Source organism: Hippopotamus amphibius, chromosome 11 (assembly GCF_030028045.1).
Source record: "Hippopotamus amphibius kiboko isolate mHipAmp2 chromosome 11, mHipAmp2.hap2, whole genome shotgun sequence".
In the NCBI taxonomy this organism is placed as follows: domain Eukaryota; kingdom Metazoa; phylum Chordata; class Mammalia; order Artiodactyla; family Hippopotamidae; genus Hippopotamus; species Hippopotamus amphibius.
Window position 1 is genome coordinate 41297036 of NC_080196.1, and position 26819 is coordinate 41323854.

The 26819-nt window shown below is 46.0% G+C and overlaps 1 protein-coding gene and 1 long non-coding RNA gene across 3 annotated transcripts in view; one reads left to right on the forward strand and one right to left on the reverse strand.

Moving 5' to 3' along the window:
- PPARD (peroxisome proliferator activated receptor delta) overlaps positions 1-26819 on the reverse strand; it is a 79907-nt gene that overhangs the window by 31515 nt on the left and 21573 nt on the right. The gene's annotated exons all lie outside the window — the stretch shown is intronic.
- LOC130831225 (uncharacterized) lies at positions 320-12867 on the forward strand. The gene is made up of 3 exons (XR_009048014.1): positions 320-335; positions 11343-11555; positions 12840-12867. It is a non-coding gene; the product is annotated as an uncharacterized LOC130831225 (long non-coding RNA).

Sequence of the window (26819 nt, forward strand, 5' to 3'; positions counted from 1 at the left end):
CGTGTCTGGGGAGCCCATGCGGCACTTGGCACTGCTTGGCAGGAGGCCAACTAACACAAAACAGCTGCCACATTCCTGGGCCTGACAAGTCCATTCAAGTCCCCGAACTCCTGACACCCAGCTCTCGCCACCAGCACACCAGCCTGCGCATTGGTGGCCCTGCTGCGGGAATACGTGGTTACGGGGTGTGGACTGGACACCGCAATTCATACATTTTTCTCTTTAAACAACAATTAAGACTTGGACATCAGCCAGCCCTTTACAGTTCAAGAGGCGCCTTCGTGTACACGATCTCACTTCGTCGACTCGGTGAGAGGAGGGCACCGCGCTAACATGTATGTTGAGCACCTACACTGGTTCATTTCATCCAAAGACTCCAAATGAGCCTCTGAGGGAAGCTCTAATTCCTGCTGCCATACAAACAAACCGGGTGAGGGGACAGAAAGAAGCTGCGGGCAAGGAGAGGGGCACAGCGCACAGGGGAGGGGGAGAGGCCAGGTCTACTAGTGAGAGGAAACAGAACTCGGACTAGCCCCGGAGAGATGGGACACCAGGTGGAGGGCAGGCAGGCAGGAACGGGGGTCAGCAGGGCAGAGTGACGGCTGAGCCTCTCCGAGGGGGGAGGGGACACTGACGAGCCCGACGGCGAAGCCAGGAGCAGTCAGCTCTGTGTCCAGGAGAAACTGTGACCCCGAAGTTCAAGCTTCACCTAAAAGGGATCATGTCCTTTGACTCTGTAATTCCTCACATAGGAAACTGTACCAGGCTGCTCAATGTAATGTTATTTACAATAATGAAATCAATTTTTTATAACAATGAAAAATATATTTTTTTTCATTTTATCCTCACTTAGATTTATTTCTTTTTTTTTTAAATTTTTTTATTTTTTGGGGGGTACATCAACTTCAATCATCTGTTTTTATACACATATCCCCGTATTCCCTCCCTTCCTTGACTCCCCCCCCTCGAGTCCCCCCCACCCTCCCCGCCCCAGTCCTCTAAGGCATCTTCCATCCTCGAGTTGGACTCCTTTTGTTATACAACAACTTCCCGCTGACTATCTATTTTACAGTTGGTAGTATATATATGTCTGTGCTACTCTAAAAATATTTTTAATAATGAAAAATAACAGAAATGACTCAATGTGCAATAATAAAGGAATGGGTAATTAAATTAGGATGCCCCCGAAAACGGAGCATTATCCAGCCATTAAACTCATGTTTCCATAGAACATTTAATAACTTGTTAAGTGAAAAATAGCAGAATACAAAACTACACAGAGCATGATTCTCATAAAAATGACTATAGGAAGAATGGAAGGAAGTTTCCTTGTATGAATAGATAGGTGATTTATTATTCTTATGTTGCTCAACTGTTAAAACTTTCCAATAAAAAAGAATGAAACAATGCCATTTGCAGCAATATGGATGGACCTAGTGATTGTCATACGGAGTGAAGTAAGTCAGAGAAAGACAAATATCATATGAAAGCACTTATATGTGGAATCTTAGAAAAGGGTACAAATGAACTTATGTACAAAACAGAAATAGAGTTACAGATGTAGAAAACAAACTTATGGTTCCAGGGGGAAAGGGGGGAGGGGGAGGGATAAATTGGGATTGACATATACACACTACTATATACAAAACAGAAGACTAATAAGGACCTCCTGTATAGCACAGGGAACTCTACTCAGTACTCTGTAAGGGCCTATATGGAAAAGAATCTAAAAAAGAGTGGATATATGTATAACTGATTCACTTTGTCGTACACCTGAAACTAATACAACACTGTAAATCAACTATACTCCAGTAAAAACTTAAAAATAAAATAAAAAAATAAAACTTTCTGTATTGAATATGTATTATCTTCGTCTCACCTGACTCACCAGAGCTGGATCCTTTCTCCTTCATATATTTTCTTCACTTGGCTCCCAGGTTTTCCTCTGAGCTCAATGGCTGCTTCTTTATTGATCTCTTTTACTGGCGCCAGTCGGCAATTCTCCTCCCAATCTCTAAAGGTCTCTTTCACTTTCCATCTACATTCCCTCCTTGCATGATCTTATGTTGGCTTGTGGCTTTGAACACCTCCAATATGCTGATGACTCCCTTATTTATTTCTCCATTCCCAGCCTCTCTGAGATCTCCACGTGGATGCCCAATGATATCACAAGGCTAACACACCCAAAACCAAGCCCTTGACATTCCCCCCAAGCCTTTCTCATCTCAGCAAATGACAACTCCAACCTTCTAGATGATCAGGCCAAAATGTCGGAGTCCGCAATCTGGTTGCCCCTGCCTTTAATAAACACCCAGAATCTAATCACGCCTCACCACCTCCACTGCTAGGATCCTGGCCCAAACCAACATCATCTCTTGCCTGGATTATTGCAACAGCCTCCTAACTGGCTTCTCTGCTTCTGGCTTCACCCCACTACTCTCCACACAGCAGGCAGAGTGATCCCTTTAAGTCAGATTCTATCCCTCCTGTGATCACATCCCTCCAGGCTCTTCCTGCCCAACTTTACGCTGGCCTGGAGGACTTCCGAAACTGGTGCACCTGCCTGCTACCTCCCTCCCAGGACACTAGGCACCAGGCACATGGCCTCCTTGCTTGTCTTGAACCCAACAGGTATAGCTTGCCTCAGGGCCTTTGCAGCTGTCCCCTCCAGCTGAAAATGTCCTTTCCCCATGGCTTGCTGCCTCACCTCCTCGGGGATTTGCTCAAATGTGACAGTCAACCTGACCACCCGATTTAAAAACCACCCTAGCACACCCTCAGGTACTTCCATTTCTCTTCCCTGCTTCAATTTTCTCTGTAGCTCTTACCACCATCTGGAATGTGTGTGTGCGTGTGCACACACATATACACAAATATGTGTGTATATATATATATTTACACACACACACATACATGTATGTACCTATACATATGTGTGTGTACTTTTTTACAGATCTGTTTACTGCTTATCTCTCCCCTAAAGAACATAAACTCCATGAGCTGGAGATTTTCGTCTGTTCCAGAGATTTTCGTCTGTTATAATCACGCTGATCCTCAAGAGAGGATTGGCAGACAGTAGAGAGGAGTGATTGGCAGACAGTAATTATCTAACAAATCTTGCTGAATAAAAGAATAACTTTTTACAATGGGAAAAAAGCCTTTCGTTCCCAGCCCAGTCTGAAGTAGCCCTGTAGAGATCATTTGTCCTCAGGCTTCAGTTTTCTAGGGGCATTTGAGCCTGAGCTCCAGACCACTCCAGTCAAAAGAGGAGCTTATCAGGGTTACCATCAATGGGTAGAAATGGGTGGAGGGGAAAACACATGGCCCAGAAGCAGCTGGCTGAGGGGGCTTAACGGTGGTCCGGGCATCTCTTTTGCTAATCTGCCGGGTGACCTTGGGGGAGGTGGTTCATTCTTCTCGGCTCCATTGTCCCCACCCAGAAGCAGTGCAGAACCCACTGGAACAGGCATTCCTAGGCCTCAGCTCCTCTCAGGAAGGGGGTGGGGAGGTGGTAACAAATTATCAGGAGCCTTTAAAGTGTTTACACTCCAGTCCAGGAGGAAGAGAAGACCAGTACCTGCAATCACCCTGGCTGCACACAAACAGGGGAAGGGGAGGGAGGGCGGCTGAGTCCTCAGGGAGGAAGTGGCCTTTTGCTGGAAGCCTCAGGGAGGGGTCAAGGCCAAGGAGAGCTGGGTCATCCAGAAATGATCTTAAAAGTAAAATATGCTCATTAGAGAAAACACTTAAGGGTTCAGAGAAGAAAATAAAGTCAAAGAATGGGCAGATGAATCTTGTTTACATAGACCGAGGGTGTTCTAGGTAGGGGAAATGCAGGCTCCTAGGTCCAGGAGAGGGAGGTGGAGAGAGACATAGCAGAGACGGGTGGCAGGGGCCAGAACAGGCTGGGGAAACCAGGATGCAGGCCAGGAGCCCGACTGCCTTCAGGGCAGGAGCTCTCAACCACTCCAGGGTCCTGCTTCGCGCTTCCACTCCCGAAGCCCTCGCACTTCCATTCCCAAAGCCCTCTAATGCTATAGTCTCCCTAATCCTGGTGAGTAGACCCTCCATCCAACTAACTTCCACTCCTGGTCCTGTCCTGTCTGACCTCCGGTCACCAAGTCTCAGCCTGCACCTTCCTCCTCCCCAAAGCCATCTTCTCCAGGTGAAGCCTCTCATTACCGCAGCGTTGTCACTAGAAGGTTTCTCGACCCTCCTCCTCCTTTGTTTATCATGCTCTCTCAGTGTGCAGCTCCCCAAAGCCCCAATAATCAAGGTGATGAAGCCAAGTGCTAGAAGGGCAACACTTTAAATCTCAGGAGCACATTTTCCTTCTCTCTCTTCTCCTGCGTCAATGAGGGGCCAAAATGTCATGAGATGCTTTCCTCTAGGCGTTTGTTAACTTTTGGATCAGGCAATTCAACAAATGATAGCAACTGCCCAGGTCCCGCTGAAATCCCCCAGCAGGACTCCTTTCTATCTGGAAGTGAGAAGGTAGAGGGATACAGTGGAGAGAGCACTGTTGGTGCTGGGCTTCATGACACGTACACTCCCAGCTCTGTCTTTACTATGTTGTGTACCTCTGGGCAACCTTCTAACCTCTCTGTGGCTCAGTTATCCCATCTGTAAGATGGAACTAATATCCACATGCCTTCCAAATGGAAGCAGCCAAGCTCAGATGAGACATTAAATATGAAAAACATTTGTATTATACAATTTATATGCCAAAATGTTAATGATGGTTATCCCTTAGGGGTCATTTTTATTTCTTCTCTTATTGCTTATCTGATCTTTCTAAATTTTCTATAATGAATATGTGCTGTGTTTAGTAAGCAAAATAAAACAAAAAACGTTTTTAAAGCATGAAACAAACATGAGATATCGTTATTTTAGAGAGTAGCAAGATGAAGCAGGAAAGCTGAGGAAGTCTATCTCAAGATGCAACATTCTGGCACATGCACGTCATGGATTCTCTGCCAACCCTGCAGGTGGCACAGATGTAGTGCCACAGGTGGACAGCTGGGACACACAGCTGGGAGGAAACAGCCAGTGGTCGAACTGCACGTCGGCCTCATGCCCATTTTACGGGACTGCAATACAGAGCTGACAAACACCTGCCCTACAACATAAACAACTGTGAAAGGTCTGGAATTAGAAGAAGGGAACGAGGAGTGTGATGGTGGGGAGATCAATAACCTTTACATGATTGTAGTTGTAATTGTTTTTAAAACAAGTATCAATGTCTTTTGCAATGAAGCTGGGCAGAAGAGCCAGGAGTCTCCTTCAAAAAATGTCTTGCTTTCTCCCTAACACAAGCTCTGGACCTCACTTGAAAGAAATCAGCTCAGGAACTAAGGGTGAGTACTGACAGCAGGAAGTGAGGTGAAGCTTGCCCGGTGGTGGATCTCAGAGGCATTTTCAGTACTTGCTTTCTGTTCTCCCTTTCCTTTTTCAGCGCACACCTGTCTGCTTGCTTTCTAAAGTCCCAGATAAGGGCCTAGTTAACAAATATTTGGAAAGTACGAAGTCTCCCAAAGAGGAAAGGGAGAACCAGAGGTGAGGGAGTAAAAGGACAAAAAACAAGAGTTATCAAACCTCAGGGAGCCCAGAACATACTTTTTAAACATCGAAGCACCTTGGAGCGTCGGAAGATTGGCCCAGGCCCTCACCTTGCAATTCTCACAACATTCTGACAGCCGCTTCTGGATTTTACACCTGCACGACAGCCTGCAGGAGCCCTGAGGGTGAAAACTGGTCAAAAACCTGCAATGTCACTTCTCAGGACTCAGGAGCCAGGAGGAGTGGTGTGCGGGACGAGATGGAGAAACACCAAGGCTGAATGACTTAGTAATGACACTGGAGGAATTCGTTCAGGGAGCGGAAGGCCGCACACGTTGGGTCATATCAGGCTCCCAGTACGGATTCCAGCCTCACCTGGCAGGATGCTAGAAGGGGCTCCCCCCACACACTCAGGTAAAGCACTGCTGCTGTCCCGAGTGTTACAACCAGCGGCGGCGGGGGCGGGGGTGACCGTTCACACCGCCTTCCCTCTGGGCTTCTCTCTCCAGGCCCCCTCGGCCCCAGCCTGCCCGGCTGCCCGAGCCCCGGAGGTCCCTCCAAAAGTGAGGGCCCGAGGAGGCCATGAACCAGGGGCAGAAGAACTGCCCAGAACTCCCTGCAGGACCCACATAGCACAGTCTGCTCTTTGTAGGGCTGCTTTGGCCCCAGTCCTGAATTCAGTCTCTTCCCTGGAGGCCTGTGGGGATGAACAATGCAGGGAGAAGCAGCTGGAACTCGGGGAGGCTGACCCTCTTGGACTCTCAGCTCTCCAGCAACACAGGAAGACATGGCCTTGACAAACTATATCCAGAATGAGCCGGAGCCACTGATTTCCTCAAAACAACTGCTCCGGGGAGGGACGCTGCACAAGTGTGAGGACAGGTGCTCCTCACCAAGCGCGCAGGTGCTACTTGCTGCGGAAGAGTTGCTAACAGGGAAGGCGACAGGCCGGAGGCGCTGGCAGGGGCCCGGTCCTCCTCCCTGGCTGCCTGCTCCAGAACCTCTGCCCCAATCCTGGGGCGACCAGAGTAAGTAGGCGGTGTCTCCCCACCCACAGTGACCTGCTTGGCAAGGCTCTGTGCACCTTTCCCCCATTAACATTTCCTGTCTCCCCTCTCCCACCCCCAGGCACCCAGGCAGCTGAAGCAGTGCCTCCCCCATTCCTCCAGATCACCCTGGGGATCCATGGGCCAATCTGGGGATCCTGGGCACTGACCCGAACATGGGCCAAGGCCAGTGACGTGAGGCCCGTACCTTCCTGTCTGGACAGGCAGCTCACCTCGGTCACACCCACCCGAAAGCCTTTATTCAGAGGGTGGCCGACCAGCCTGCCTGAAGTGCCCGCCTTGCTACGGAGCCGCCCACCACGTGTGGAAAGGAGCCCTGGCGGGACAGGCACCCCCTCTTCCCTCTCGCCCCACATCCTCCAGGCGCTGGTGGTTCTCTCACTTCTGAGCACCAGAGCCTGCTGCCACCCTGACAATGACCAGCCTCCTCAGAGGACGCAGACTGGCGTGAGGGCAAGGGCAGGGCTTTGGCCCAACCAGAAATGAGTTTGAACCCCAGCTCTGTCACTCACTAGCTGAGTGGCCTTGGGCAAATTGCTTCATTTCTCTGAGTGACAATTTCCTTATATGTACAACTGCTCAGCCCAGAGAGATGACATAACTTGTCTACAGTCATGGGGAAAGATGGTTGCAGAGCTGAGTTCCAAGTCCCGGCTTCCTGGCTCTCGGGGCTTTTCTGACTACACCAAGATGTTTCTCAATAGCAAGTGCAACTGACAGAGGAACAGTCTCTTTTCCAACATGGCTATCAGTTATTCCCAAAAGTCAGTGAAAATTTCCTTCCAAAATTCTCTGCCTTAAAACAAAAGTAGCCTTCACAGACACCAACCTACCAGGTGACTAAAGTCAGCATCACCTTTACAGGGGCAACGGGCATCATCATGCTTCCTGATGTGAAGTAACAGGAAGCACTCGTCACCTCTGCGGGTTCCTATAAGTAATGTTAACCCGGACCTGATCACAAGAAAGCAATCGAACAAATATGGAATGTGGACTGCCTATGACATAATGTTGAGCAAACGTAACATTGTTAGCAATTGGTAAACCTCAGTGAAGGAAATACAAAAGTTCATTGCACTGTTCTTTCAACTTTTCTGTAGCTTTGACCTTTTTTAAAATAAAAAATAAAGAGGAAAAAGGCTGTTCTGCTTTCAGCTCATCGCATGGCTCTGAGCCAATGAAGACTCAGTTGTATCATGTTCAATTCTCTCTGCAGTGAGTGTCCAGAATATAAAAACCCAAACTTCAAAAAAAAAAAAAAAAACCAAGCTTCTCTGCATCTCGTTCAAGGCTTGGCACAACAGAGATCTCAGAGTTTTCCAAGCTCATCTTCCACAAGCCTCTACAACCTGAATCATCTTTGCCAGCCAAAGCTGTTTACACATTGCTTCCAGCCCCTGGTTGGAAACCCATCTGTTTCGCCAGCAACTTTCAAGGAGCACCCTCCATGGACCAGGCACCCACCTTAGGTCAGGTGCCAAACAGAGTCCCAGAGACGCTGTGCTGTATGAGACACAGCAGCTGCCCTGGGGAGCTCACCAGCCAGGGAACCCTATGACGTTCAGCTTTCGTCAAGTCCTGCTTTGTGACATCTCTCAATTAGTATTTGCATGCAAGGCTTCCTTCCCAACATTTCTTGGGAAATTTACATTGTACTGAACCCCAAAGCCTGAGAAACATCAACTGAGAAATTGGGAAAAGATATTATAATCCTCTTGTGATAATTAAAGCTTAACAGTCAACCTAAGGATGTTACTGGTTCAAAGGAATCCACTGCTTCAAGTCAAATCAAGTGCAAGAAACTAACACGTAGAGTTGAAGGTTAAGGCTAACATCTTTGGGAACCAGGTCAGGAGTGCATAGGAAAGAAGTGATAACAATCTAATCAAATCCTCCTTGAAGTCACTGCCATGTTCTAAGTGTGTATTCATGGCCTGCTCTGTTGCTAACACAGTCATTCTTCCAAATAAGTATTAATATATTTCTATACATAGTATATACAAATCCTCCCAGTGGTATTCTAAGAAATAAGTTTGGAAGCAAAATAAGTCCTTAAATTGGCAATTTTGACATGTGATTCTGCGTACTGCTTGTTAACGTTGTTAGGAGATTCATGTGTTAGGTTATTAAAATACTACCCAATAATGTTCACTGGCATTTTCTAGCATTTGACTATTTGCTGCAGAAGAAATACAAAGAAATGATGTATGTGGACTTCTAGGACACAAAATCAGAGACTGATCTAAAATGTGAATTAGTAAAAGCAATATTGATTAGAAAAAGCACTAGTTAAACCAAAATTGGGACAAGCAAAGTGTTTTCATCACTAAAAAAGTTTATACGAAGGTATGCGTATGGCCAACTTGAAGATCCTTTTGGACAACACCCTTAACAATTCAACCAACATGAACGCAAAATGAAAGAAATTTTTCTACATTTGGAATACCAGTCTACATCACGGAAAATTTTTCTACATTACAACATTTCATGAATCAAAGATCAGGATTATCAGAAAGGGTAATTAATGCTTTGTGTACTTTATTATTTTATTTTGGCCACATCGTGTGGTTTGTGGGATCTTAGTTCCCCAACCAGGGATCAAACCTGGGCCCACAGCAGTGAAAGCACTGAGGACCGCCACACTGGACCGCCAGGGAATTCCCATGCTTTGTGTATTTTACAATTTCATTTTAGACCAACACAGATATGACCAACTGATTTTTGACAAAAGTGAACAGCTATTCAACAGCTAGAACTCAACAAATGGTGATGAAACAACTGAAACAACTCAAATACAAAAATTACAAATAGAAAAACCTTAACATGTGTTTTATATCTTTTATAAAAATTAACTAGAAATGGATCATAAATCTAAATAAAAATTAAAAGACCATAAACTTTTAGAAGAGAACACAGAAGAAAAACTTTGTGACCTTGGGTTAAGATCTTAGATATAACATCAAAAGCACAATTCATATCAAAACATTTTTTAATAAATTGGACTTCATCAAAATTAAAGGCTTCTGCTCTTCAAAAGACACCACTAAGAAAATGAAAAGTCAAGCCACTTAGTGGGAGAAATATTTGCAAATCATATACCTGACAAAGGATTTGTATCCAAAACATATAAAGAACTCCCCAAACTCAGCAATGAGATGTATATTGATACATCCCAATAGGAAATGGGCAAAAGATCTGAACAGAAAGAAGATATACAGATGACAAATAAGCACAAGAAAAAGATGCTCACCATCCTTGGTCACCAGGGAAAAGCAAATTAAAACCACGAGATACCGCTACATACCTATTAGAATGGCCAAAACAAAAACTGACAATACCAAGCACCAATGGGTTGTGTAGAAACTGGAACTCTCATATGTAGCTGGCAGGGATGTAAAATGGCATAGCCATTTTGGGAAATAGTTTGGCTGTTAAACATATTCTTACCATAGATCCAGCAATTCCATTCCTAGGTATTTACCTAAGTGAAATGAAAACCTATGTTCAAACTAGCACATGAATGTCTATTCAAAGTCACCAAACACTGGAATGTACCTCAACTGAAGAGCAGATAAACAAATTGTGGTACATCCTTACAAGGGAATACTATTCAACGATAAAAGGAACAAACAACTGATATATGCACCAACAACAGATAAATTGCAATACATTACGCCAAGTGAAAGACTCAAAAGGCTATATACTGTATGATTTCACTTATGTGACATCCTGGACAAGGTAAAACTATAGGAAAAGAGAACAGAGCAGGAGTTAATGATAAATGATACGGGCAGGTTTACTACAAAGGAGCGGCACAAGGGAATGTCATTATCTTTAGGGGGTGATCTTTAGGGGGCACAGTTCTTTACCTGGATTATGGCAGTGGTTAATAACGACGAATTTGCCAAAACTCACAGAACTGCACACTGTAAAGGGTAAATTTTAGTGTCTGGATATTTAAAAATAAAAAAATCTTAATTTTACTTTAATATTAACTTTTAACTGAATTGTGGTACTATCCTTAAATCATTAAGTGATTTTTATTTGGCATTCATTTTATGTTAATGTTTTTTCCCCTTAACATCTTCTATTATCAAATATCTATATCCAGTAGAGATCATTTTTACATGTTAATAAAATATATAATCTTGTCACAATATATTGTTCCCAGTAATAATAAACCATGCATTTACTATTATATATTTTTATTTTCTTTTATAGTAAAACCTCTGAAACTTTTATCATAGAAAAATAATTCCGTTTATAACAGTCTCTCATTCTCATTTAAAACGTCATAAACACGAAATTCCCTGGTGGCCCAGTGGTTAGGACTCCGTGTTTCCACTGCAGGGGGCCTGGGTTCCATCCCTGGTCGAGGAACTAAGATCCCACAAGCTGTGCAGCACAGACCAAAAAAAAAAAAAAAAAAAGAAAGAAAGAAAGAAAAAAAAACCCTCATAAATAAGGTGTTATGAAAGATACAGTGTAATTTACGATTTTGGGAATTCCCAGCAACTTCTATTCCTTGTTCCCAAATCCTGAAAGTTGATAACTGTCAGGAATTTGGAAGCACCAAAGTCTTGACGCTTTCCCAGGCAGCCTCTGCTTATGTTTCCCTGTAGCACCTTTCCATCTACCTCCAGCCAGAGCCCCATTCAATTAAAAAATCGTTTATGGGATTGATTTGGGAACTGACCATGTACAATTGTCCTACAGGGGTGATGCCAAAAGGAGGAAGACAGAGACTGCCCTTGAAGAGGGTGAGGGTGCAAACAGCTGTGTGATGGAGGTCACACAAGAGATGGACACTTCAGAGGAAGAAATATTTCCAACTCAGGAGAAGCCGTGATGATTCTGGAGTTAGGTGTCATGGCCCTACTTTTAGCCAGACCAGAAGGCTGGGAAAAGGCACTCCTAGGGAAGGCCAAGGTGAGCCAGGCAAGGCAGCCGAGAACGCGGAGCACATCTGGGCATGGCAAACTGTCCCTTTCTCTGGGGCGTCCAGTTCTCTAAGGACAGATAAGGAGCCCGGACGTGGCCAGCCTTGACTTCCTAGCTACTAAGAGTGGACTTAACTCTGAGGCAAGCGGGTGGGCAGAATCAGAGCAGAGAGAGGCAGAGACTCACTGGGGGGCTTCTGAAACAACAGTGAGAGACAGCGAGGGTCTCAAATCACATCTCTCATCCCTTCAAAACTCTACACCGTTCACCCTAAACTTTCTAGAGCACCAGGCACTCTCTGCCTCTGGGCCTTGGCACAGGCTGCTCCTCCTACCTGTGGACATCGCATCCCTTTATGCCTCCTCATCCTTCACATCTCAGCTTACACCACTTCTTCAGACAAGCCTCCTGCAGTATGCTCCTAAAGTCTCCGCGTGTTTCCAAGCATAGCCCTTTCCACACTTTCTTGCTATTGCATTTTACTTATTTATTTAATCTGGGGATGTGCTATTTATTTCTTTTCTTGTTTGCTTTATAACAGGGGTATAACATACCCACAGTTAGAGTGTGCAATCTGCATCAGTCTTAAGTACATAGCTACACGAAATCTTACATTCATATACTCCACAAAATCATCACCCAGCTCAAGACAGCAAACATTTCCAGCACCCCAGAAAGTTCTTCATGCCTCTTCCCAGTCAATGCCTTAATAAGAGGTAACCACTATCCTGATCTCTATCACCATCAATTAGTTCTGCCTGTTGTGCATCTAGCATCTCCTGGCTAGAGCTGGAGAGCATATGGCGGGCAGGCACTGAGCTGTGCCTGATGCTCTCTGGACCCAAAAGTGCTGGACACAGAGCAGGGATTTAACCACTTGCTGGCTGAATGATTAGATCAGGCTGGTAGTGGTGTCCAGGGGGCCTTGAACCTCTGCCATTCGCATCTCTGTGCTTCTGCCCGTGCTGCTATCCTGCCAGAGATGCCCCCCCTTTATCACTGGTCTCATTCCTACACATTTGATTCCCTTTCAGGAAGCTTGCCCCTAAGTATCTGCCACCCACCACATTCACCCCAGAGATGCTGCTTCCCATGCTCTTTCTGGGTAGATGTGTGTGTACCTCTAGGTCCTATTCCCCAAACAATCTGAGTCTCTTAAAGGAGAGACCCTGTTTTGCTCTTCATTAAACGAGCACCAACCTCTCTCACCTCCTCACTGTTCATAGAGTATCCTAACCTGCAAAAGATTCTTCTGGTCTCTCTTCCCCACAGTGCTATGATGATTGCACCAGAAAGCAGCTGTGAAGATGTTTTGTATGCCACAGTTCAGTTGACAAATCTAAGACATTTTAATGTCTAGTTACATGAATGTTTGCTGGAAAATTATTGGTCAAACTACATATACATCATCTGTACAACAAAAACGGTTTAAAAAAAGAATGCAGAGGAACTGTACGTGCTGTTGTGAAAAGAACGATTCCCAAGATATACTCAAGTGAAAAAAGCTAGGTGTCAAAACAATTTAGCATGCTCCCCACTGCCACAGGGGATAGGAGTAGGAAGAGGAAAAATACAAGTTCACACGAGTATGTGCATGGAAAAGTATTGGAAAAATACACAGGAAACTGATCATCCTTACCTTCACCTGGGGCGTGGAGCTAGGGTCCTACATCTAGTCAGTCTCTCTCTTTTTAAAAAATATTTATTTATTTATTTGGCTGCATCAGGTCTTAAATGTGGCATGTGGGACCTTTCATTGGGGTGCATGGGCTCTTTGCTGTGGCGCGCATGGGCTCTAGACACGTGGGCTTAGTTGCCCCATGGCATGTGGGATCTCAGTTCCCTGACCGGGGATTGAACTTGCGTCTCCTGCATTGGAAGGCAGATTCTTAACCACTGGACCACCAGGGAAGTCCTTAGTCGGTCTCTTTTTGTCATATAATTTTCTCATCTGTCTATGTGATACTTTTATATTAATAAACATTTTACCATAAAAATAAGCTAATGTGACTAAAGTTCATCCTGAGGGTAAACAGAGGGCAGCCTGGGCTCAGGCCCCAGAAGCCAGGCAGACATTGCAACAGGCCCGGAGGCAGAATTTCAGCCCAAGTCAAATCTGGAGAGATGGAAACAGAGTGTGAGCTCACCCAGAGCAACCCCTGGGGCCTTGTAAGGAGCAGCAGCTGATGCAATCCCACCTTTGTTGGCCAAAAGCGGGAGCTGAGAGCCTAGGGCCAAAGGGGAGCAGGGGGCCTGGTGCCACAGGAGGGTCAACGCCACCCACTTGGCAGGCCAGGTGGCCCAAACAGGTCTGGGCCTGGGAGTGGTCTGGCTTTCCTGCCTCCTAACAAACATGCAAGCCCAAGTCTGGAAGAAGCAACTAGAGGGAGAAAGCAGAAGGACAAGGGCCTCCAGGGGGCTGCTTGTCTTCCTGGCTCTAAGAGTTCCACACTGCACAAGGCAGGGCTTCCTGGGGCCAGAAACAACCCCCATGCTGGACATGGGGAGAAAGACTGCAGCAACCCGTCTACAGGGGCCTGTCTGTCTGTCCGTCTCATCTACAGGGCTGCCCATTCTGAAGCCTCACCCTTGACCTTGAGGAGTCACAGGACCTTCAGTGTCAACCAACAAACTCCACCAGCCAGGTCGACAATGAGATGGATTCTACTACTGCCTCCCTGCTTTATGTTTGGGTGGATCCTGGGTTGGGGTCTCATTCTTGAAGTGAGACTCCTTGAAGCTATCCCCTCATCCCCCAATGTCCCCACAAGATCCAAATAATCGGGACTTCCTAGGCAGCGCAGTGGTTAAGAAACCGCCTGTCAATGCAGGGAACACGGGTTTGGTCCCCGGACTGGGAAGATCCCACATGCCGCAGAGCAACTAAGCCCATGTGCCACAACTATTGAGCCTGAACTCTAGAGCCTGTGAGCCACAACTATTGAGCCTGAGCTCTAGAGCCTGTGAGCCACAATTATTGAGCCCATGTGCCACAACCACTGAAGCCTGTGACCCTAGAGCCCGTGCTCTGGAACAAGAGGAGCCACTGCCATAAGGAGCCTGCACACTACAATAAAGAGTAGCCCCCGCTCGCTGCAACTAGAGAAAGCCCCTGTGCAGCAATGAAGACCCAACGCAGCCAAAAAAAAAAGATCCAAATAATCCAAATACCAAACAAACCAAGTACTGTCATCCAAGTGCCAAACATCTCCCTGACCCACCCTCTTCCTTTCTCATCTAAATTACTCCAAAGTCTCTCAGAGGCCCCGACTTCCATTCTTTGCCCCCTCCTCAGTCAGACTATCTTTCTAGATCAGAAGTCTGGTCACATCTATTTCCCTGCTTAGGACTCTTCAAAAAGTCCCTGCTACCATAAAAACAAACCCAGAAAAAAAAAACCAAAAACCGAAAACAAACCCAGGCTCCTGGTCGTGCTATCCAAGGCCCTTCCTGATTCAGGCTCTGCCTCGCTCTCCAGCCTTCTCCCTTACCTCGCCCCAGGGTCAAGTTCACCGTGCTCCCCACACACAGCCCCAGGCCTTAGCTGTGCCCTTCCTGTCAGCCCCCTGCCTCACCTGATCAGGTCTGTGATGTCCTTGAGGAAGCCCCTCCTTTAGGAAGCAACCAACCCCCACCCTACCCAGTGAGGGTCAGGTGAGTCAGCTGGGCTTCACTTCAGCTTCTCAGCCATAAAATGGGGCCACACCCCTGCCTGACAGACTGGTGAGAGGGCATGATGATGAATGCTCAGGGCAAACTGTTATGACTATACAAAGTATTATAACAACCACCAGTGAGAAGCTGCCTTCAGCTCTCAAAGGTTCCCCATGACCTCCTCTTGCTCACCAATCTAAGAGGCCCTTCTCCTCCACCACACAGTGCAAGGGCACTGCCACCACTTTCTTGAAGCCCTCTCCTCCAGGGGGTCCGCCCTCTGCTGCTTGCTCTTACTTTACCCACCCCTGAAACCTCCCTTACACAGACCCCTCCCTGGGTTTGTCCTTGGCTGGCTTCCCTGCTCACAGCACAAACTACCTACTGGGGTTTTCGCGCACTGTGACTGCATCTTCCATCTCTGTCCTGGGCGGCTCTCCTACTGACGGTCTCAGCAGCTCACGGAGGCCTTGCAGCGCCTCCTAATGCATCGAAAACACACTTGGTGACCTTTGTGCCAGGCGTCCAGCATCCCTGACCCTTGTGCCCTGCAGACTGCCTGGCAGGTGGCACATGCTCAGTCTGTTTGCAGAGCTGATCACCACGTGCTTCTTTCCTCTCCTGCCACCTTCCACCTGTGACTCCTCCAATGTGCCATCAATAGGACACCATACCCAAGTCACACAGGCTGAAATGCCAGCACCAGAGGGTCCCTCCTTACCACTGACTTCTCAACCATCCACTGTCCCCTTCTCCTGACTGTGCCTCTGTCCTGGCTCAGGCCCTGCCCACGCCTTGCCTGGAACTGCCTCTAGACTCTCCCTCGCTCCAATTCAGCCTCCCTACTCCTGCTGGTGACACTCCTAAGCCCAGACATGATCTGTCACACCCCTGCCTACAAATCTCTGCAGCTCTCTTGTGCCCAAAGAATAAAATTCAGCTCCTTAAATGCAGCATCCAAAGCTTTCCACATTCTGGCCCCAACCTATCAGTCCAACCACAGTGGGGAAAAAGCAGCAAAAGTAACTGTCATATACCAAGTACTTCCCACGTGCCTCGTGATCTGTATAATCAGGACTACAATTTGACAGCGAAGGAAACCAAGGACAGGAGGGTTAAGTAACTTGCCCAGGGTCACAGTCCAAGCTCATAAGGAGTGTCCTGGGTCAGGGCTAACAGCCTTTTAATTCTTCAGTCTTCCCTGAAAGACTGAAACTTTAAGGGCTGGGATATGTCTTAAAAAAAATCTTTGCAGCAAGCTTCACACTGCCTCCCTGACTTCCCAGACGGAACTGGGCGAGGGGTGGAAGAGGAAAGAGGGCAATAGGTGGTTCTGAGGTGGAAATCGAAGACACTGCAGGTCCTATAAATTATTCCTAAAACTTCCTTTTAGTTCCAAAAAGGAATATCAATGTTTAATGGTACAGAAATGTTATAGTAAATAGAAGCTGTATTTTCTTTACATACATACCATAGAATCCTAAGATTCCTGATTAATCGATGTGCATAAAATATTCATACCTATTTCACAGGAGAAGGATTTTTCTACTCTAAAAGGTTCATGTTGTGACAAGCTACCAGGGACAGCACAGTGTAGCTGATGCCAGGTGCCTGGTCAGAAACATCCCTCCCAATGACGACCCCATTCCTGGAGCAGTATCTCCTGGCAGTGCCACGGAGTGTCCAGGAACAGGCTGCACTCCTGCCACCAGCCTCTGTCTATGGGCCTGGAACTTGGCTCTTCAAACACATGGCTCCTATCCCAGAGACTCCCACTAGGCTGCCAACTGTTCCCACTTCCTCAGGTTCTGGGGGACTACTGATGGGGTTAGAATGAAGGTGCAAAGACCACCCCAATGGCAACGATGATGAGGATAAAAGGGAGAGAGCAGAAGAGAGGGCACAGAACTGAACAACAGAGGACACTGGCGTGATAAACCCCGGAGGCTGCCCGGGCACCCACTGGCTGGTGGGTGAGGTGTGCTTCCTCATACCTTCCTGCACGCTGGCCCTCTTATCCTCACTCTGTACTGTACTTGTTAACTTATCTATGTCTCCTCTTTGGAATGGGGACTCCTTGACTGGTCCTAATAACCAGCAGACAGGAGGAGCTAAACTAATGCTGAATGAATGGTGGCAGACCTTGCAAATTGTTTATACAATATCTACTCTCCTCTTCTCTCCTAGTTACAGAATCCCAATTTTATTTCAGTTGGCAGTGTGTCCATCGAGAAGACTTCTCAGCCTCCCCTGCATCTATGAGAGGCCAATGAAGTGGAAGCTATTGGGTGGGACTTCTAGCAAAGCTCTTTAAGAGGGAGACAGCTAGCATATGTCCTTTTTATCTTTCCTCCACATCTTCCTAGAAACTTGACATGATGGAGCTCCAGGAGCCATCTTAGACCATATGCAACCCTGGGGTTGGAAGCCATGCATTCATGCAAATGGCAAAGTTAGGGACTTCCCTGGTGGTCCAGTGGCTAAGACTCTGCGCTCCCAATGCAGGGGGCCTGGGTCTGATCCCTGGTCAGGGAACTAGATCCTGCATGCCGCAATTAAAGATCACACGTGCAGCAGTGAAGATCTCATGTGCCACAACTAAGACCTGGCACAGCCAAATAAATTAAAAAAGAAGAAGAAAGAAAAAAAAGAAAAAAGAAAAGAAAAATGGAAAAAAGAATGGCAAAGCAGAGAGACCATACCTAGATTGTCTCCCCCAGATTTCTTTTAAAAACCTAACAGAGAATAAATTTCTAGCGGTTTAAGCCACTGCTATTTCTGGTCTCTGCTTACTAGCTGTCAAATGTATTTCCTAATGGATTCATGAATAAACCAATTAAACTCAGTTTTCTTAAATTACTCATTGATGACTTGCAGTTCAAAGGCCAGTCACCACCTCTAACCTCTGGTCCTTGTAATATAATGATAGTTTTTCCATTAATTAGGACATCAGGAAGGTAGAGGGACAAAAGCAATACAAGGAAGAGGTAGTACAAGATGGAGAAGTAGAGGATGAAGATGATGAAGGATGGTGGCAGGAGGGGAAGCAGGAAAATGAGGGGCAGACAAGAGAGGGGACATGGAGGGAAGGCAAGGTAGGAAGAGAGGGCAAAGGGCGCCAGAGCAAAGGAAAGGGGAAGATGAGAGGCGAGTAGAGACCACGGAGAAATGGTGGGGAAAGAAGGGAGAGAGTCAACGTGTCCTCTGGCAAAAATCACCATTTAGAGAGCACTCGCTGTGGGCTGGGCACAGTGCCAGGCACTCTATACCATTCTCTCTAATCCTCAACCTCCTGAGGTAAGTATTATCATGCCCTTTTACAAATGAGGTAATTGTGGCTCTGACATATTAAGTAACTTTCCCTGAGTGACAGAAAATGGTAGAGGCAAAAGGCTTTCTTGAAGTAGCCTTAAAAGATGGGGGGGACATCATCCTTCCCTCTCTCGTTCTCTATCCTGCTGCCTGGAATGTGGGTGTGATAGTTGGATCCATGACAGCCATTTTGGGCAATGAAAACAGCCGCACCTTAAGAATGACAAAGCAGGGAACTGGAAGGAGCTTGGGTCCTTTACAACCTAGTAGAGCTTCCACAACTGCCTGAGACTACCGATCACCTAAGCTACTTGGAGTCCCCAACCATAAATCCATCCACAACTGTTTCAGATCTCACTTTGCTCAACTTTCCCGCAATCTTCAATAACAGATTCCAAGATTCACTCCCAGAGAGCCTGATTCAGCAATCATTCTCCTAGAAAAATGGTATCAGACTAGAAAAGGCAAAGAAATGATCGGAGAGTCCACAGGAAAAATCCTGATGCCTCAAAAGCAGCAATTGCTGGTGATCTGCCCCTAGAAGACCTTGGAGATCAGCAAGCGACACTGTAAAATTAACTTGTCATTATTTAAAGACATGGGAAAGAGGAGGAGTTCTTAAAGACACACTTGGGGTCATCCTCAGAAATGAAAAAGATGGTCCTAGTAATCTCAGATCAGTCTGTAACAGTGATCACAAACCATCCAAGAAAAAAATAAACAGATGATCAAACCTCAGAAAGAGAAGAGCTCCTTTTGAGCAAAAGCACCAGGCTGTTGAAGGGGCAGATCTGCACACAGCAGCATCACGCAAAATTACCGTCTTGCATAACAGGCTGCCGCTTCCTGTGTGCTGGGAATTCTCTCCAACTAGATGGCAAGCTCTCCTCGCTGAGGAGAGGGGCTGTGGCATTACTATTTTGGTATCTTCAGCAACAGCACCCAGCACAGAAGTGAACACCCAGAGTCATCAGGAAGTAACTATTGGAAATCATGTGTATTGGCCCAGGCTGTCCGCCACCCCCTAGCTCTGTGCCTACCTCTGAGTTGAAGTGAATCCTGAAATTCCAGCCAAGGGGACTGAGAGTCAGTGCTGTCATTGTTCACAACTCCCACCAGACTACTTTCTGATGGACACCCTCTGGGGATCCTCGAAGATCAACTTCCCTTCTCTTCTAAGACTATTCCTGTCATAGAATCCCAAGAGTCCAGAGAATTCAGGCAGACCTGATGAGGGATGTCACAGACTCTATTTAGCTCTGCCCAGACCTATCCAAGCTGCCCCTTTTAGCTGCTGAAATCTCAGTGGGACAGAAACCTTAACTGGGCTGGATGTGATGGGCAGGCATAGGCATGGGTGACACTTAGCTCTAAACAGCTGGGTACTGAACTTTCACACCCTGGTCTCCTTCGAGGCCCCCGGCACGTAGAATCATCCATTCCTAGAGCAACTGTCCTTTTTAGAAGTGCAGCCTTATTCTAAAATTACAGGTTCTCAGAGCCTACTAGGTATTATAATTAGTTTGTCCTCTGCCTGGCACTCAGAGAAGCCGAGTTTGGGGATGGAAAGTGGGGCATGCATTCTTAAGGCCGGAAACTACTTTAATATTCAGGATTTAGTGGCTTTTTCTGGTAACTGGCTTGCTTTAAGTCTCTGGCACCCTCAGCTAGACTGAGAATTGCTACCCTGTGTCCCAGTCACACTTTCATCAACTTGGCACAAAACTTGCGAAAAAAATAATCCTTCCTGTTCTCTTTCCCTGCATCTGGGTCTCAAACCACTTCAAAGCCCTTGCCTCTACTCAACCAGAGAAATTCAATGCAATTCAACTCAACAGGCCACACCAAGCAGTCACCAAGTACCACGGAGAATGCCAGGAACTTCAAGCACCAAGAAAAACAAGGCTCTGGTCTCAAGGGTCTTGACATCTGGGAAGGAAGGGAAACACGTAAACGGGCAATGACTTAGAAAGTGAGAACTACTATAGAATGAGATCCCAAGCACAGCTGGAGCAAAAGCCACTCTGTGGAGAGGAATCAAGGAAGGCAGTCAAGGGGAGATGGGCACTTCCTGGGCGAACAAGCACATGCCAGGGTACAGAAGCCTGAGGGTGTGGCCTCCTGGAGACAGCAGCCACGACAGAGCTAATAGGGATTAGGTTTACTATATGCCAGGTGCTGCCATTTTACAGATGAGAAAACTGAGGCACAGAGAGGATAAGTCTCCAAGATCACAAGTTATGAAAGAATGAAGACAGGTTCCAAACCCAACAGCTGGACTCTAAAACTTGAGCTTTTAAACGTTACAGTTTGTGGTGTGCAAATAGTTCAATTTGCTGAAGTGTAAAATTTAAAAGCTAAGTTTGTAAAATTTAAAAGCTAAGTTTATGCAGGAGAGGTAAATGGGGGCTGGCTCACAAAGGGCTACATACACTACGCTAAGGATTTGGACTTGAACTTTCAGCAATATAGTAGATGGAATGAATGTGAAAGAGCTTCCCCGTCCCGCTATGGTTACAGTCACAGAAATACTAGATAAGATGATATCCTTAGATATACAACCAAATATGAAAGAAAAATACCCCATGTGCCAGAAACGACAAGAAAAAGTGAAACATGAACAATAAGTGGGACTGACACCAGAATGACCTGTGGACTTCTGAACCCACATATGAAGTGGTTTTAATGTCTGGCTGCGGCTTGGAGCCCAGAAATCAGGATGAGAGCCTCAAAGGGCTGCCCAGTACAGGAAAGCAACAAGGAGCTGACCAGTTCTCCGAGGCTCTGAGGAAGGGTGAAAGGTCACCCACAAGAAACTTAAGTACTAAGCTAGCCCCACCCATGGCTATGAATCTGATTTTATACTAAGAGAGTGGTGAAGGGGTGCCAAACTGAAAAATGAACATAAAAACTGAACCAGGACCTTCAACCCTATGGTCCCACCAGCAGCAAACTGCCCTTAGGAATACTTTCACACCCCAGGACACAAAAGTTGCCCATAAAATTGAGTCCTTCCTGAAGATGAGCTCACAACCCAAAGTTACAAACCACACAGGGGAAGAAACCACCAAGAGGGACAAGTATCAGACACAAAAAGGGAGGAAGCATCCAAAGAATCAGGAATAATAAAACAATCTGAAAGAGATGATAAAATGAGAAGGTTTAGATGATTAAAGAGATACAGCAGCACAGAAAAAACAGATAAGAGACTTGGATGGTAGAATGGTTAACAAGTCTAAGAAGAATTCCGGGAGGCTATAGTACAAAAAATGGGAGGAAACCAAGGAGAATGACTGAGAATTTCCCAAAATTTAAAAAAGAATTAAATGTAAGATGTTAACATCAGGGAGTGCTGCGTGAAGGTGTACAGAAACTCTCTAAACCTAAATTTATCTAAAATTATTCCAAAATAGGAAAAAAAATTTTTAAGTGAGTCTTTGAATCGAAGTAGCACACCAAATCCTGAGCAAGAAAAAGAAAAACAAATCCATACTTACTTTCAAATGGTCCTAAACAAGAGTATATAGAGACAGAGAAATGCATTAACTAAATGTAAGTAAAAAGAATACAGATGTTCATTATACTGTTTTCACATGTTTTCCAAAGTAAAAAGATGGGGTGGAAAGAAGAGAAAATGTAGGAGTAAACACAGAAATAAGATGCATAATTTTCAGACCCGTAAAGAGAATAAAGAAAACTTAATCTAACAGAAGGCATGAAAAGAGAAAAACAGGCAAAAAAGGAAAATATATGGAAAGTGCTCAAAAACATAACATATTTAAGTCAAACCCCAGAATGTAAATAAATTAAACTCATTTAAGACCGATTTTCAGATCTGACTTAAAATTTTAAATCCAGCCACATTCTGTTTATGAAAGAAACTCCTAAAACATGATGACACGGAAAGGTTGAAAACATGAGGCAAGTAACCACAAGCTGGGGTAGCACTAGTGTCAACAGACTTTAGGGCAAAAAGCAGGAAAGATATTAAGGAAGAAGAACAGACAAGATCTGGTGACTGATTAAAAGAGACACGGAGGGCAACCATCAAGTGACCGGGGGTGGGAGGTGGGACGCTCCCATTATGGTGGGGACCGTGGGAAGAGCAGGTCTGGCAGAGAAGGGACAGAAGCTCCCAGATGCTCACACTCAGGCGGAGGAAAGAGGAAGAGGAACCAGGGCAGCAAAGGCACAGTCAGAGAGGAAGGGAGAAGAGAGACGTTTCATCTCCCAGAGGGCAGGGCCAATCTCTTCCTTTTGTATCTTTCCAGAGTCTAATAAGGTACTAGGCACAAAGCAGGCACCTGGTAACTGCATCAGTAATAATAAAGCCATAAACAAGTATCTGAGGGCCCAAACACACAGATTTATGAGATGCAAGGAAAGAAGTTACCGCATCTGTAACGCTTGTGATCTCCGCAGTGACAAGAGGCAGTATCTTCTGAGAGGGATGGGGGTGAGTGGGAGAAGGCTTGGAGCGAGCTCCATGGGGAATGTAACATGAAAAACATGAGAGATGAATGAAAGGACAACCAGCCAGCTGTTGTTGGAGAGCCTTAACTGACTCCACACAGGGACACAGCTCTGCTACCTACAAGCGCTGCCTTGGCCATCTAGCTCTTCCCTTGAATTCCAAGTGTACAATCCACAGATTTATCCAAAAAACAAGCAGACACCACAACTCATCTTTGGAGAAAAGAACTGCCGTGAAACCACAGGCAAGGGGCTGCTGCCATGACCTGGGGAGATCTGCCCCATGTGCCTGGCTACTGTCGTGGGCAGGCTCTCCCAGACAGGAACCGTGTGGACCGGAGAAGGGGCTGTGGCCAGTGGTGACTCAGGCACCGTTTACCAGCCACGTGGGTGCCCACCACCTCCAGAGTGGGCAGCCTAGGCTAACTGCGTCAGGCTTCCTGGAAGCGTTTCTTCATTTCTACCTTTGAAGACATGCAACTTCCAGAGTGACATCTCTCCTGATGACTTCAGAAGGTGTGTCAATCAGCAGCTGGAACCAATGTTTTCTTACACACACTTGACCAGCCCAAGTTTACTCACTCCCTGACACCTCCACATGTGACAGAAGAAGCGGCCAGAGAACGCCACATGGCCCAAGGGAGACAGGAAATGATGCAATATAATGGGGCCACAGTGAGGAGAGGAGGTCAGAGTTTCCAGATACCACCATCTCAACCAACACGTAGGACTTCAGTGGCCCAAGGAAAGACACGTGTGAGCATCAACTCCAAACTAACTGGTTCCCAGGTCAGAGAGTGTATTCAGGAGACCACAGGACTTCCTTTACAAGTTAACTCAGAGGCAAGGGGGCAGGGAGTCAGGAACGCTCATACACTGCTAAGAGAGGGTAAATTAGTGTAACTCTCTGGAATTTGGCAAAATTTATCAATATCCTTACATTTTGATTCATTCAAAATCACACACATACACACACAAACACGCTTTTAAAACCAAATGCCTACCTACCAAGTGCTAGTTCTTAACAAGGCAGACAAGGTGACTGTCCTCAAAGAGCTTCTGTTCCAGTCTGGGATTCAGATAATTAACCAATAAATTAACAGATAAGATGATTTCTGAGTGCAGGATGCAACAGATATAATAGCAAAAGATGAGAACCAACCTAAATGTCCATCAGCAGGACTGGTTAAACAAGCTCAAATAGGCTCATAAGAAGGAACACTGCTCTGCTTAACAACTCATTCTTGAAAACTGTTTTCAAATTGCTAGTGATGTGAACGTTTAAAGTAGGTTTCAAAACAGCATCACAATTATGTTCAGTGAAAGCCAATCACAAAAGACCACATATCATATGAACCCATTTATATGAAACACCCAGAATAGGCAAGTCTGTGGAAACAGAAAGTAGATTAGTGGTTGCCTAGGGCAGGGGAGCGGGGGCGGGGGGAGAGTGAATGCTAATGCAGATAGAAGATCTCCTTTTGGGATGATGAAAAGGTTCTAAAATTACATTATGGTAATGGTTACACAACTCTGCAAATATACTAAAAACCATCAAATTGTACATTTTAAATGGATGAAGTTTATGGTATCTGAATTATACCCCCAATAAAGCTGCTGAATAACTATCACAATATGACTTCAATTTGGTTTTCAAAAAGAGGGTATGTGAAGGGGTGTACATATGAGAGAGAGAGAGAGAGAGAGAGAGAGAAGGCATGAAGGAATACCCATCAAAGTATTAACTGAGTGATTCTCTGAGAGGAAGTTTCTAGGTAATTTTTGTTTCCCTCTATATTTCTCTATATTTTCCAAATATTCTAAAATGCAGACATTAGTTTGTTTGACTGACAAAAGAAATCAGCCAGTGTTTTCAAATCTACAAGTGGACCTTAAAGTAGGTTCAAAGCACAGAACCAGAAAAGTCCAATTGTTGTGCTACCTTGGATTTACCTAGGATTGTCATATTCTTTACACCGAAGATAACCAGGCAACTCAGCAAAGGAATTTTATATTCCAGATAAATGAGACCAAGTAGGCCCTGGTTAAGGGTCTTCTGAGCACAGGCAGAGCTTGCTCCCTTCTAAAAACCCTTTAAAATAAAACCAGCAATCACCATAAAGCTCAGATACTATCAAAGTATGCAAAAGAGCATCGCTTTGAGTAGATGCAGTCAGAAACCTGGAGGCTTTCAGGAGTCACTTCCTGGTTGCGAAGCATGAGGCCCTCAGGACAATCATTCTCAGGTCCCCCTTGAACTCCTCTGATCAGTGACGTCAAAGACACCTTTCGGAGAAGTCAGTGGTTCTCCAACCAGGCTGCCCCCTCAGGTCAATGGGGAGCTTTAAAATGCTGATTCCTGGACTTCATTCCTGGAAATTCTAATTCCAAGAGAAATTAGAGGCCTGAGACAAGGCCCAGGAAACTACATTTCTTCCAAAACTCCCTGGTGAATCTGCCAGCTGAGTCTTGTTTGGCGATCACTGGACTAGACACCACCTGGGAAAACTTGCAACAGGGCCCATCTGTACACCCAAGCTGCGGCGTCCCAGGGATCCCACAGGCCAGTACGAAGTGCAGAAGGGGAAACTCAAAGGGGAAATTCCAGGCGTGCTCGGCAGTCAGTGCCAAAGAGCCTGGGGGGACAGCCAGCAGATTCCCAAGACAAAGCCAATTTTGGAAGGTTCTCTCACGCACAGTGAACTTGGAGGCTAACCTGTGAAAAAGAGGTGACTCGTTCCACTTCTGCTCTGGGAGGCCAAAATAAAAGTTAGATCCTTCCAACAGCACACGTGAGCCAGCAAGCTTTGCAGGCCCCGAGGAGTCAGAAGCAGAAAGGAATGCAGTGCGGTGTGGCAGGAGGAGCCCGGGGTCCGAATCACACAGCTGTGAGTCTGAATCCTTGCTCTCCAGCACTGGCTGGCAGTGGGTTCAAGACGGCTGCCCTTCATTTACTCACAAAGAATAGATACTTTTATTTGGAAATACTAGTGATTTTGGAATTTTTAATCGTTCTGAAAGGATGTGTCTACATTTTTAGCCCAGTTTCTTCAGTCAGGAAATAACTGTGGGAAGATCCCACTGAAAAGCCAGAGAGACTATGGACTAATCCTGACTTTGTCCATACCCTTTGTTATAGATAAGCACCCTTAAATTAACAAATATATAAAAGTATCTATCTTGTTATTCATTCAAAAAAATGGCAATCCAAACAATTTCAATCTTACTCAATAAAAAACATTTTATTTGTGGGGGGAAAAAAAAAAGGCTGCCCTTGGTACTCCTCCCTCCTTGAACTGGGGCTGGTCCAGGGACTGCTCTGACCAGCAGAATGTGGCAGAGGCCCCACTCAGACTGCTGAGGGAACACGAAAACCCAGTGTTCAAACAAACAACCTCCTCACAGAACCCTCTGACCAAGAAGCTCCCGCTTTTAGAGCCCTTTTTGGCCAAAAGCACATCTTCACACGCCAAGTTTGGGACCTATTTACCATCCCCTATCATTGGAAAGGACCCTGCCAACAAGCACCCCGTGTTCCAGGATGACTCACCTCCCCCACCGCAGCAGTGACCCACTGGCCTCTCTTTTTCCTGTTACAGTGTCATCTTTGTCCTGGCCACCTAGGTTCAAAAAATCCTTTCGGCATCCAGGGAAGGGCCAAGACGTCGCCTCCACAGTCATCCCCACCTTTCCACACCCCCTGCCACCTAAAGGCACAGTCCTCAAGGCCAGGCGGACCTGAGTGCCACTTGGCAACTTACTATCTGTTCACCGTACACACGTTTCTTCACCTCTTAGAGGCTTAGTTTTCTC